At 34.2% G+C, this 11,151-nt stretch overlaps 1 pseudogene; it reads right to left on the reverse strand.

Moving 5' to 3' along the window:
* Positions 1-2,669: 2,669 nt before the first annotated feature.
* Positions 2,670-5,714, reverse strand: LOC100922537 (annotated as a pseudogene).
* Between the last annotated feature and the right edge of the window lie 5,437 nt (positions 5,715-11,151).

Below are 11,151 nucleotides of genomic sequence, written 5' to 3' on the forward strand. Positions count from 1 at the left end.
TGCTTAATAAATGTTATTAAACTGAATTTATTAAGCATCAACTTTAGTGAATGCTTTACAAATATTATTTCAATTAATCTTTGTAACAACCCTGGGAGGTCTTATTATTACTCGATTTTACAGCTGAGGAAACTAATACAGACAGATATTACATGATTTGCTTAGGATCGCAAGTTAGGAAGTGTTCAAGACTAACTTGGAATCCAGGTCTTATTATTCTATACTCAGTACTCATTTAACTGCCTCTGCTAAGAGTTTAGCAATTTTTTGTTAAGTTGATTTGACTTCCTTTCTAAATTACAGGGAGAATTAACTTCTTTATCTATTATCAGTTATTTATATTTTAATGTCAATGAAACATCTGAAGGTTGGTTTTGATTTTGAGTGTCAGAAAAGTAGCAGAGGGCAGAGAAGGAAGGGGGGGGAAGCAGGGAATGAGGGGGAGAAAGAAAGGAACCAATAAAGAATAACATTGCCTATTTTATCATTTTCGTCAGTATCTGCTCACTTTAAATCTGTAATATAGTCCAGGTTGGGTTCCAGGAGCCTCCTATCAATTTTATATCTACATAGGGAAAATGGGCCTAAAGAAACTCAGCTCTGAAATCACAGAGAACGGGGAGTCAGAATCAAAATGCTAAAGTTTTGCTCTTATAAAAAATTATGAGTTAAAATCACCCATTAACTGGCTCTTGAATCTTGCCCAAGAGAGGGTCATAGTTCAAGAAAGAATAAAAGCAGTGTCAAGTAACACATCTGTTCTAAAAGAAAAAAAAAAGTAGCTTATTTTCTTCTGCCTTTATGAGGTAGTGGATATGTCTGAAATTGTTCTGTGTTGGAGCAAAGTTAATTAAAAAAAAACTTGTAGTTTCTGTCAGAAGGGGAAAATAGCATTTATTAAGCACTTGCTTTGTGCCAAACACAATGCTAATGCTTTACTAATATTCTCATTTTGTCTTGATAACAACCCCGAGGGATAAATGCTTGTTATCCTCATCTTATAGTTGAGGAAACTGAGACAGTCAGATGTTAAGTAACTTATTCAAGAGTCAAAGAGTTAGTATTTAAAGTCATATTTGAACTCAGGTTTTCCTGACTCTAAGCCCAGGGTCCTACAACAGTATCATCTAGCTGCCTCCAGCTAGGAGGCAGAGACCATATACAACAATCTCTGCAATTTACAATAGAAGAAACTGAGGTCCAAAAAAGGTTAAGGGATTTGCTTTGGATCACACAAATAACAAATAGGTAAGGTACCATTTGAATATGGACCCTTAAACTTGTGAGCCATGATACGATGCCCATTTCATTTTACTATGCTTCCTGGATGCCCAAGGATACAGTATGGTCCAGAAGAACATGTCTCTGGATTTGTTGTTAAAAGATTTGATTCAAATCCTAACTTGTCCACTTAGTGTATTTGTAACCTCTCTAGATCGCCATTTCCTCATATGTAAAATGAAAGGTTGGGATGGATTCAAAACTTTCTTCCAACTCTAAATCTAGGATCTAAATTTCTGGAACATAAATTCTGTTTTGTTTTGTTTTTTGGCAATTGGGGTTAATTGTGATTCATGATGATTCTTGATTACACAGTTAAGTAGAAATACTAGAATTCAAATCCAAGCTGTTACTCAGGATCTGATTGATTCCTTGGCTATCATTTGAGAGAGTATATTCAGTAGACTAGGTAGGGAATGGAATCCACGTACCAATCAATTCTAAGTAGTCAGTGAGTGGCGAGGAATTCAAAGAGCAATTATAAATTATTCTTTCATGATGTTTGGTTGTGAATGGAAGAAGAGAAATGGGGTAGTAGCTTTAGAGTAGGAGTTCTTAACCTTTTAGGGGCATGTACCCATTTGAGTCTAGTGGAGTTTACAGATCTCTTCACAGTATTTTTTAAATGCAATAAAACTAGGACCTGGGTAGAGCAGTAGATCACACTCCAAGCTGCACTCAGGAAGACCTGAATTCAAATTCAAACTCAGAAATTTATTAGCTATGTGACCCTGAGCAAGTCCCTTAACCTTGCCTGCTTTAGTTCCCTCATCTGTAAAATGAGCTAAAGAAGAAAATGGCAAACCACTGCAGTATCTTTGACAAGAAAACTCCAAATGGGGTCATAAAGAGTCAGATTCAACTGAACAACAACATCAAAATAAAACATTATATTCAGAAAGATACTGACATATAGTTAGAAAAACACTTTTAAAACAAAAAAAAAAAAAAAAAAAAGAAAGAAAAGAAAATTCACAGGTTCCAGGTTAAGAATTCCTGCTTTATAGTTAAGATAGTTAGAAATTACATATATAAAAGAGTTTCAAGAATTTCTAGCCAAAAACTCTTTGCCATCCAATTTATAACATCTGTACATTCCCCCATCCTCCAAGGAATATAAACTCCATGAAATGGTTACATCAGAAGGTGTGATTAAATACAGTGAGAGAGTAGATACACAAGAAAAACGTACTTCCAGACCCAACTCAACCATCCTACGTTGCCAGGACCTACTTAAGCATCCAATAGTAAAACCATCTAGACCTAGATGAAGGCCAGAGAAGAAATGTTTGTATTGTCATAAAGCATAATATATATTCTGAAAGTCCCAAATATTACAGCAGAGAGAGATAAAGACCTTTGATGACTTTCCACTTGAATGTTAGTTTTTAGTCTATAAACTGGAAAGGAAGGTCCTGGAATATGTATAAATTGTTGAAGAGCAATGATGCTCTCCAGAGAGTGCCATACCATGTGGAGGATCTTCTTATTAAAGTCCAGACTGTCCACACTGATTTCCTCTCTCTTCTTCTTGCCCCAGTACACATTCTCCAAGGCTTCAAGATAGCCTGTGGTTTGCTGTTTTCTATTGATGCTTCTACAGAATATCCCTCCCAGTGCTTCTATCAAACATTCTGAAGAAATTGATGTACAAGCCAATCACGAGGACACTGTTGGAGCCACTCCAGCAACACTAATACTTGTCGAAGATGTAGTCATTTTCATATAGAGAACAAAGCTTACTTCGGAGATATTAATGAACTTAATATATCTCTACAGGCTTTGGTACCAAGACATATTTTAACCGAAAGGTAATCTTTTGTCATCTGTATAGACCACTGTGACTAAATTTTACATCAAATACTAAAGAAATGATATTTTTAATTCATTGAATTTTATCACAAAACAGACAAATTAGAAATAAATTTTAAGGGAATTCTTTAAAAATTTGCAATGAAGCAGTTTGTAAGGGTAATGTTAACATTGCCTCTAACATAAAATGCTAGGGAATCCACATGTCTTAAAGAATAGAGAGCTGGGCTTAATACCAGCAAAGGAAGAAATGATTTCTGAAAAGAATGACTTATTACTGGGATCTTCAGGTTTTTAAAAAAAAAAAACTGGGAATACCTATTCCACAGGGCTAAGGAGCACATATCACAAAGCCTTATAGTTCCTTTGCTGCTGCATATACAAACACATCAGACAGATGTGGATAGAATTCTGCAGTAATGATCACTTCAGTCAGTTCCTCTATATTTGGGGACTTAATATCTATAATGTTAAAGCTTCTATCTGGGATCTTTAAATGCCACAGATTAATCCTCAGGTCATCAGCAGATATATATTTCATGATCACTGTTTACAGAAATAGAGTTGACGTGAGTATTCACAAATATTCTTGGAGAATTTATTTATATCATCAGGTTCATGGGCTTCAATATGGGAACCCATATTGTTGTGATTCTGAATGGAGTATCCTGTCTTCATCTTTCAGGTTATAACTTTTTACTCTCTTATCCCATTCTTATTTTCCATAATTTAATAGTTCCAATCGTTAGAAGACAGCAGGAAATGAGCAGCATTCAATTGCAGCAACCACCTAATCTTTTAAATTTTGTCCTCAATTTCTAGACTTTCCAGAGAGTCAGATTCAGATTCATGACTTTGAAAGGTATTAAACCACCCAGTTGCCTTTAAGGATGTCTTTGATTTCCACTAAGAAGTTACTTCACTTTGGAAACATCCTTCAACCATATGAGTCTGTTTCCTCTTTTGTCAAATGATGGTATTGAATTTGTAGACCTCTAAGACTTCTTCCAGCTCTGATATTTATGACAATAAGATGACAAAAATCTACATGAGGAAAATGGATGAGAGCCTCAAGTAGAAGATGAATGAATATTACAGACTAGATGGAAATTATCCAAGAAGTAATGAATAGCTGGCAATTACTTTTGGAGAATGAAAGGGAACATCGAGACCTGGCTATGTAATGATGGTTTTCAATAATTAAATAAACACAAAAACACCATGGTACCAGACTGGAAAAGAAACTTGCCATGAAATTTAAGTATAATTTAATTTAATGAGAAGTAGAATGATACAGTGGAAAGAGAAGTAGATTTGGAGTACAAGGCCCCAAATTCCAGTGCTGGCTTTGCTACATCTTTTCTGTGGAACATGCTTAAGTACCAACCTCACTGAACCTACTTTCCTTCATCTGTAAAATCAAAGGTTTGGACTAAGGAATTGCTTATGTTTCTTTCATCTCTAAATCTTTAACCTAAATCCAGTAGAAAAAAAGTTTGGGATTAGAAGAAAATTTATTAACTACTATGTATGATATGTATATACTTTTTTGAAATTGTATTTTATTTTTCCAAATACATTTATAAATAATTCTCAACATTCATTTCTGTAATACTTTGTGTCCCAAATTTTTCTTTCTCCTTATTTACTCCCCCTCCCCAAGAAAGCAAACAATCTGATATAGGTTAAATATGTGCAATTCTTTCAAATATATTTTCATATTTTTTATGTTGTACAATAAAATTAGATAAAAAAAACAAAAAATAAAAAGCAAACAAACAATAATAAACGACAAAAGATGAAAATACTATGTTTTGATCCACATTTAGTCTCCATAGTTCTCTCTCTGGTTGCAGATGGCACTTTCCATCACAAATCTATTGGAATTTCCTTGAATCGCCTCGTCGTTGAAAAGAGCTAAGTCTTAAAAAGGATTGAAATTAAAAAAAAAAAGAAAGAAAGAAAGAAAAGAGCTAAGTCCATTATGGTAGATCATCACATAATTTTGTTGATATTGTGTACAATGTTCTCTTGGTTCCATTCACTTCACTCAGCATCAGTTTATTAAGTCTTTCCAGGCTTTGCTGAAATTAGCCTGATCATCATTTCTAATAGAATAATAACATTCTATTACATTCATATACCATAACTTATTCAGCCATTCCCCAACTAGTGGGCATCCAGTTCCTTGCCACTACAAAAAGGGCTCCTTACAAACATTTTTGCACATGTGGGTCCTTTTCCCTCTTTAATGATCTCTTTGGGATACAAACTAAAGAGAGACTCTATACAAAGCATTCTTCCTGAAAAGCACCCTGCTGTTTCACAATGGAGTAGCTAGGTGGGACAGTGGATAGGGCACCAGCCCTAATATTAGGAAAACCTGAGTGAGTTGAAATCCAGATTTAGACACTTAGTAGATGTGTAAACCTGGGCAAGACACTTGTTTGCCTCAGTTTTCTCATCTGTAAAATAATTTGGAAAAGGAAATGGCAAACCTCTCAAGTAACGTTGCTAAGAAAACCCAAATGATGTTATGAAAAGCCAGAATTAATTAAGTAAATAATAACAACAAAATTCAGCAATGACTCCCATGAAACTATTCATACCTTTGGATACATCCTACTTCTAAAGAAATTAAGGATAAGGAAAAAAAACTATCTGTACAAAAAAATTCATAGCAACATTAATATGAATAGCTGCTGTCCTTGGTTTTCAAATGGCATCACTATGTTGGAGTCAAGTTACAATGTGTCCAGCTGTGACTGATCAGACCAATAGAATTAAGAAGACTCTTCCACAGATCAGGCAGCTCAGCCTTCTTATATTCACTATGTATCTCTCTATGTATCTCTCTATTGCCTTCTGTGGGATTTTCATTTTCAATTCTTTGGAGACTGTTGTTTTCATTTCTCACAACCGTACTGCAGTGCCAGGACATGGTATTAAAAAGACGGGTCTTGTTTGCAAGAGAAGCTTGGAGCCATTAAATACGTTTTGCAATTTCCTGAAGACAATCTAACTTTCCTTCTTCCTGTTCAATTCCAGGTCCAACACTTTTTCCAATTGTGCTGTCTTTACCAGATCTATGCTACCAGACAGGTTCTATAGATTACCTATGCTACTGCGTACGTCTTAGAAATAGACATTCTTCATCTTCTTTGTCTTTTCATTGTGAATGATCAGACCAAACTTTTTTAATGGCTATAGACCTCTTGCAACTATATAAATAATAATAATAATAGTAACAAAAGCAAGAAAAAATATGGAATGGTAAATAAATGGAAACAGACTGATTTTGTGAGTCTTGTTAAAGTTAATATACACATTTCAAAAAACAAACTGTAAATATCTGAAGTTTAAGCTTTCAAGCACAATCTTTTTTTTTAAATTTTGTATTTGAATGGTTGCTTTTGTTGATGGTTACTAAGTCTATAATAAATAAAAGAAAAAGAGATGTGTCACAAACTGAGGTTTCTTCCTGTCTTACAGCCAAAGTCTTCTTGTATTCAATAACTTTTCTTCAATAACTGTTTTCCTTTTACGTCAACAGACCTGGAAGAGACTCAAACCTCACAGACTCCTTGTACTTTAGTTTCCCGGCTAGAAAATACCACTCCCTTTTTAAAAAGTAGAGAAGGGTTATAGGGAATTGCTGAAGAAATTGCATCCAGAAACAGTTTTGAGAAATTTTTTAAAAGCTAATACTCTATGAATTCCACCATATTCATTCAAACAACCAATACTTTTGAGCAATTAAAGTGTACACTGTTTAACTTAATGAAGAGAGATTAAAAAGAGTAATTCCTAATTATAATAAGACCAGTGGGTATCAAAAATCTACAGATATTTTATGAGTTTTGAATTCCAACTTCCTCCCTAACTAAAACTTATGTAAGTCTCAGAAACTGAGCTTTTTCTGTGACTACCTTCAGGAATATCATTAAAATAGGCAGCAAAGGAAGAGAAGGAACATTAAGGCCTAGGATAGCTTTAGATTTTAGATTTGGATTTTTTCCTCCCTTGGAAATTTAAGAACTATGGTTTGGGGCTAAAACTAAATGGAATTTAGGGCCTCTTGCTCAGTCCATCACTGGGACTTGAGAATTCCTAGACTAGGCTCTGTTGTTGACATGAATTTCTACAAATGAATAGCAATTGACATTTGTAGACATTTCCCAAGTGCTTTAATTCATAAATAGAAAATCAACTGAGCCACATGGCAATTCTGTGAGATCAGTGGCATATGTATTGTTGTCTCCATTTTGCTGATAAAGAATCTGAGGCTCAGGAACAATAAATAACTGGCCCAAAGGGTAGGTAAGTGACACAGTGGATAGAATACTGGGCTTGGAATCAGAAAAGGTGATCTGGTCTGACACAGTATCTGTGTGATCCTAGGCAAGTCATTTAACCTTGTTTGCCTCAATTTTTATCTGACAATGAGCTGAAGAAGGAAATGGAAAATAATTCCAGTATTATTGCCCCCCCCAAAAAAACAAATGGGGTCAAAAAGAGTCAGACATGACTGAAAAACATGTGTCATAGGAAGATTCAATCTCAGGTCTTTCCAGACTTGGAAAGACATCAGACTTTCCAAGAAAACTTGATAGTTTTCTATCAACTGTCACAATGCTCTTATAGTTGTTTAAATTCATGGTATTTCAAAACTGGAGAGGACCTCAGAAACCAACTAGTGTTCTAAAAAAAGGTGTCAAAATTGAGGAGCAGCCTACAAAACTCCCACTATAATGTGAAATGTTTAACAAAATAAATAAAAATACAATACAACATAAATAATGTTAATTTGTAGTTTTCTAACTCTGTATTCAGCCAGCTGGAATTCATTTATATTTGCATTCAATACCACTAATTTATCAGGTAACTAGTTATTTACCATTTGTTTATGAGCAGAAATTCACTATTTCTAGAAATGGTCCTTTCTACTTTTAGACAGTGCTATTAAAATGACTTTTCCTAGAAGCAAGCCTAAATCTACCTCTTTCATCCTCCCAACCCCGATCTCTCTTTCTTCATTGCTACTTCCTCTTTTATCAAAGTATGGTGCTGTGAATAGAACATTGACTTGATAATTGGAAAGCTCTGAGATCATCATGTCATTTGCTAGTAGTGTGACATGATAGACCACTCTACATGTCACCCTCTCTTTCATATACTCTTCTATTGCAATAACTGGTCTTGGTCTTCCTTGCACAAGAATTCCACCTCCCAAATCTGGGCATTTTCATTGCTTGTCCTTCATAGCTGGGATGTTCTTCTTCTTCATCCCTGCATCCCAGCTTCCCTAGCTTTCTTCAGATCTCAGCCGAAGTCTCTATCTTCTGCAAGAAGCCTTTCCCAGTGCTTTATTGGTTTGAATTTTTGTTTTGCTTTTTGTTTGCTTGTTTGTTTATTTTCCCAGTTACATTTTAAACATTTTTTTTAAACTTTTGAGTTTCAGATTCTCTTCCTTATCTCTACCCTCAGCCTCTGTTAAGAAACCACATGTGAAGTTATGCAAAATATTTCCATCAAAGTAATGTTGTGAAAACAAACATAGATCTCTCACCACCCCCCCCAAAGAAAAAAACCCTCAAGAAAAATGAAGACAGAGAGGGGAGGAAGAGAGGGAGGGAGGGGAAAAGAATGTTTCAATCTTTAATCAGACACAATCAGTTCCTTCTTGAGATATGGATAGGATTTTTCATCAGAAGTCCTTCAGAGTAATCATGGATTACTGTACTGAGAATAGCAAGATCATTTACAGCTAACTATGCCAGAATATCACTTTGATTGAGTTCATGGTATTTTCTGAGAGTATCCTGCTCAACGTTTCCCATAGAACCAAAACATTCCCTCATAATCATATATCACAATTTATTCAGCTATTCCCCACTTGATAGGCATCCCATCAATTTCCAATTTTTTGCCCTGAGAAGAAAGATGCTATAAATATTTTTGTATATATAGGTTATTTTCCTTCTATTAAATCTCTTTTTGGATTCATGCCTAGTAGTGGGATTGTTAAATCAAAGGATATGCATGAATTTATAGCACTTTGAACATAAATCGTATTTTTGATCATTTATCAATTGGGGCATGGCTCTTAATTTTTATTTGACTCAGTCCCCTCTATGTTTGAGAAATGAAACCTTATCAGAGAAACTTGCTTCAAAATTCTTTTTTACAATTACTATTACAAACTATTTCTTTGCATTTATTTTATTCTCTCTCCTTTCACCCTATCCATTCTCAAAAGTGTTTTGCTACTATTTCCTCCCCCAATATGCCCTCTCTTTTATCCCCTTCCCCATTTCCCATATCCCATTTCCCTCCTACATTCCTACAAGTTAAAATAGATTTCTATACCCATATTGAGTGGATATGTTCTTTCCTCTTTGAGCCAATTCCAATGAGAATAAGTTCCCCCTATCCTCCCCTTCTTCTCCTTCATTGTAAAAGATTTTTTTTATTTCTTTTTATGGCAAATAATATATCACTCTACTCCCTTTCTCTTCTTCCTAGTATATTCCTTTCACACTTAATGTTTTTATTTATCCCTTCATATTCAACTCATACCTGTGCCCTCTGTCTATATATACTCCTTCTAACTGCCATAATAATGAGAAAATTTTAATGAGTTACAAGTGTCATCCTCCCATATAAGAATGTAAACATAAACCTTAAGCCCCTTATGATATCACTTTCCTGATTATCTTATTATGCTTCTCCTGAATCTTATATTTGAAAATCAAATTTTCTATTCAGTTCTGGTCTTTTCATCACAAATGCATGAAGATCTTCTGTTCAGAATTTACACCTTTTCTCCTGAAGGATTATATTCAGTTTTGTTGTAAGTAATTCTTGGTTGTAATCCCAGTTTCATAGCTCTCCAGAATATCATATTCAAGCCTCCAGTCATTTAATGTAAAAGATGCTAAATCTTGTGTTATCCTGACTATGGCTCCATTATATTAAATTGTTTCTTTCTGGATGTTTGCAATATTTTCTCCTTGGCCTGGGAATTTTGGAATTTGGCTATAATAGTGCTGGGAGTTTTCATTTTTGGGGATCTTTTTCGGGAGATGATTGGTGGATTCTTTCTATTTCTATTTTACCCTGTTGTTCTAGAATATTTGCAGTTTTCCTTGATAATTTTTTGAAAGAAGATGCCCAGGCTCTTTATTGTGATCATGACTTTCAGGTAGACTAATAATTTTAAAATTATGTCTCCTGGATCTATTTTCCAGGTCAGTTATTTTTCCAATGAGATAATTCACATTTTTTCTTTTTCTTTTTCTTTTCTTTTTTTTTTTTTGTTTTATTGTATCTTGATTTTTCATAAAATCACTTGTTTCCATTTGCTTAATTCTAATTTTTAAGGAATTATTTTTTTCAGTGAGCTTTTGTACTTCCTTTCCCATTAGGCCAATTTTACTTTTTTAAGGCATTATTTTCCTCATTAGCTTTTAAAATTTCTTTTTGCACCACTCTCAACTCTTTTCCTAATTTTTCCTCTGTCTCTCTTGCTTGACTTTCAAGCATTTTGAGCTCTTCCATACCCCGAAACTGATTTTTATTGGAGGCTTTGGATGTAGGAGCTTTGACTTTGTTATCATTTTCTGAGTATGTGTTTTGATCTTCCTTATTGCCATAGTAATTTTGTTTTTACTTTTTAATAAAGCTTTTTATTTTCAAAACATATGCATGGATAATTTGACAACATTGACCCTAGCATAGCTTTGTGTTTCAAATTTTTTCATCCTTTCCCCAACCTCTCCCCTGGATGGCAAGCAATTCAATATACATTAAACATGTTAAATATATGTTAAAGCCAATATGTATAAACATATTTATACAATTCTCTTGCTGCACAAGAATAATCAGATTTAAAAAAAAGAAAGTAAATGAGTAAGAAAACAAAAATGCAAGCAAACAACACTAAAAAGAATGAAAACATTATGTTGTGATCCACATTCAGTTCCTATAGTCCTCTCTATGGTTGTAAATGACTCTCTTCATCACAAGACCATTGTGATCATCTCATTGTTGGAATCA

The sequence above is a fragment of the Sarcophilus harrisii genome, chromosome 1, assembly GCF_902635505.1.
Source record: "Sarcophilus harrisii chromosome 1, mSarHar1.11, whole genome shotgun sequence".
Taxonomy (NCBI): Eukaryota; Metazoa; Chordata; class Mammalia; order Dasyuromorphia; family Dasyuridae; genus Sarcophilus; species Sarcophilus harrisii.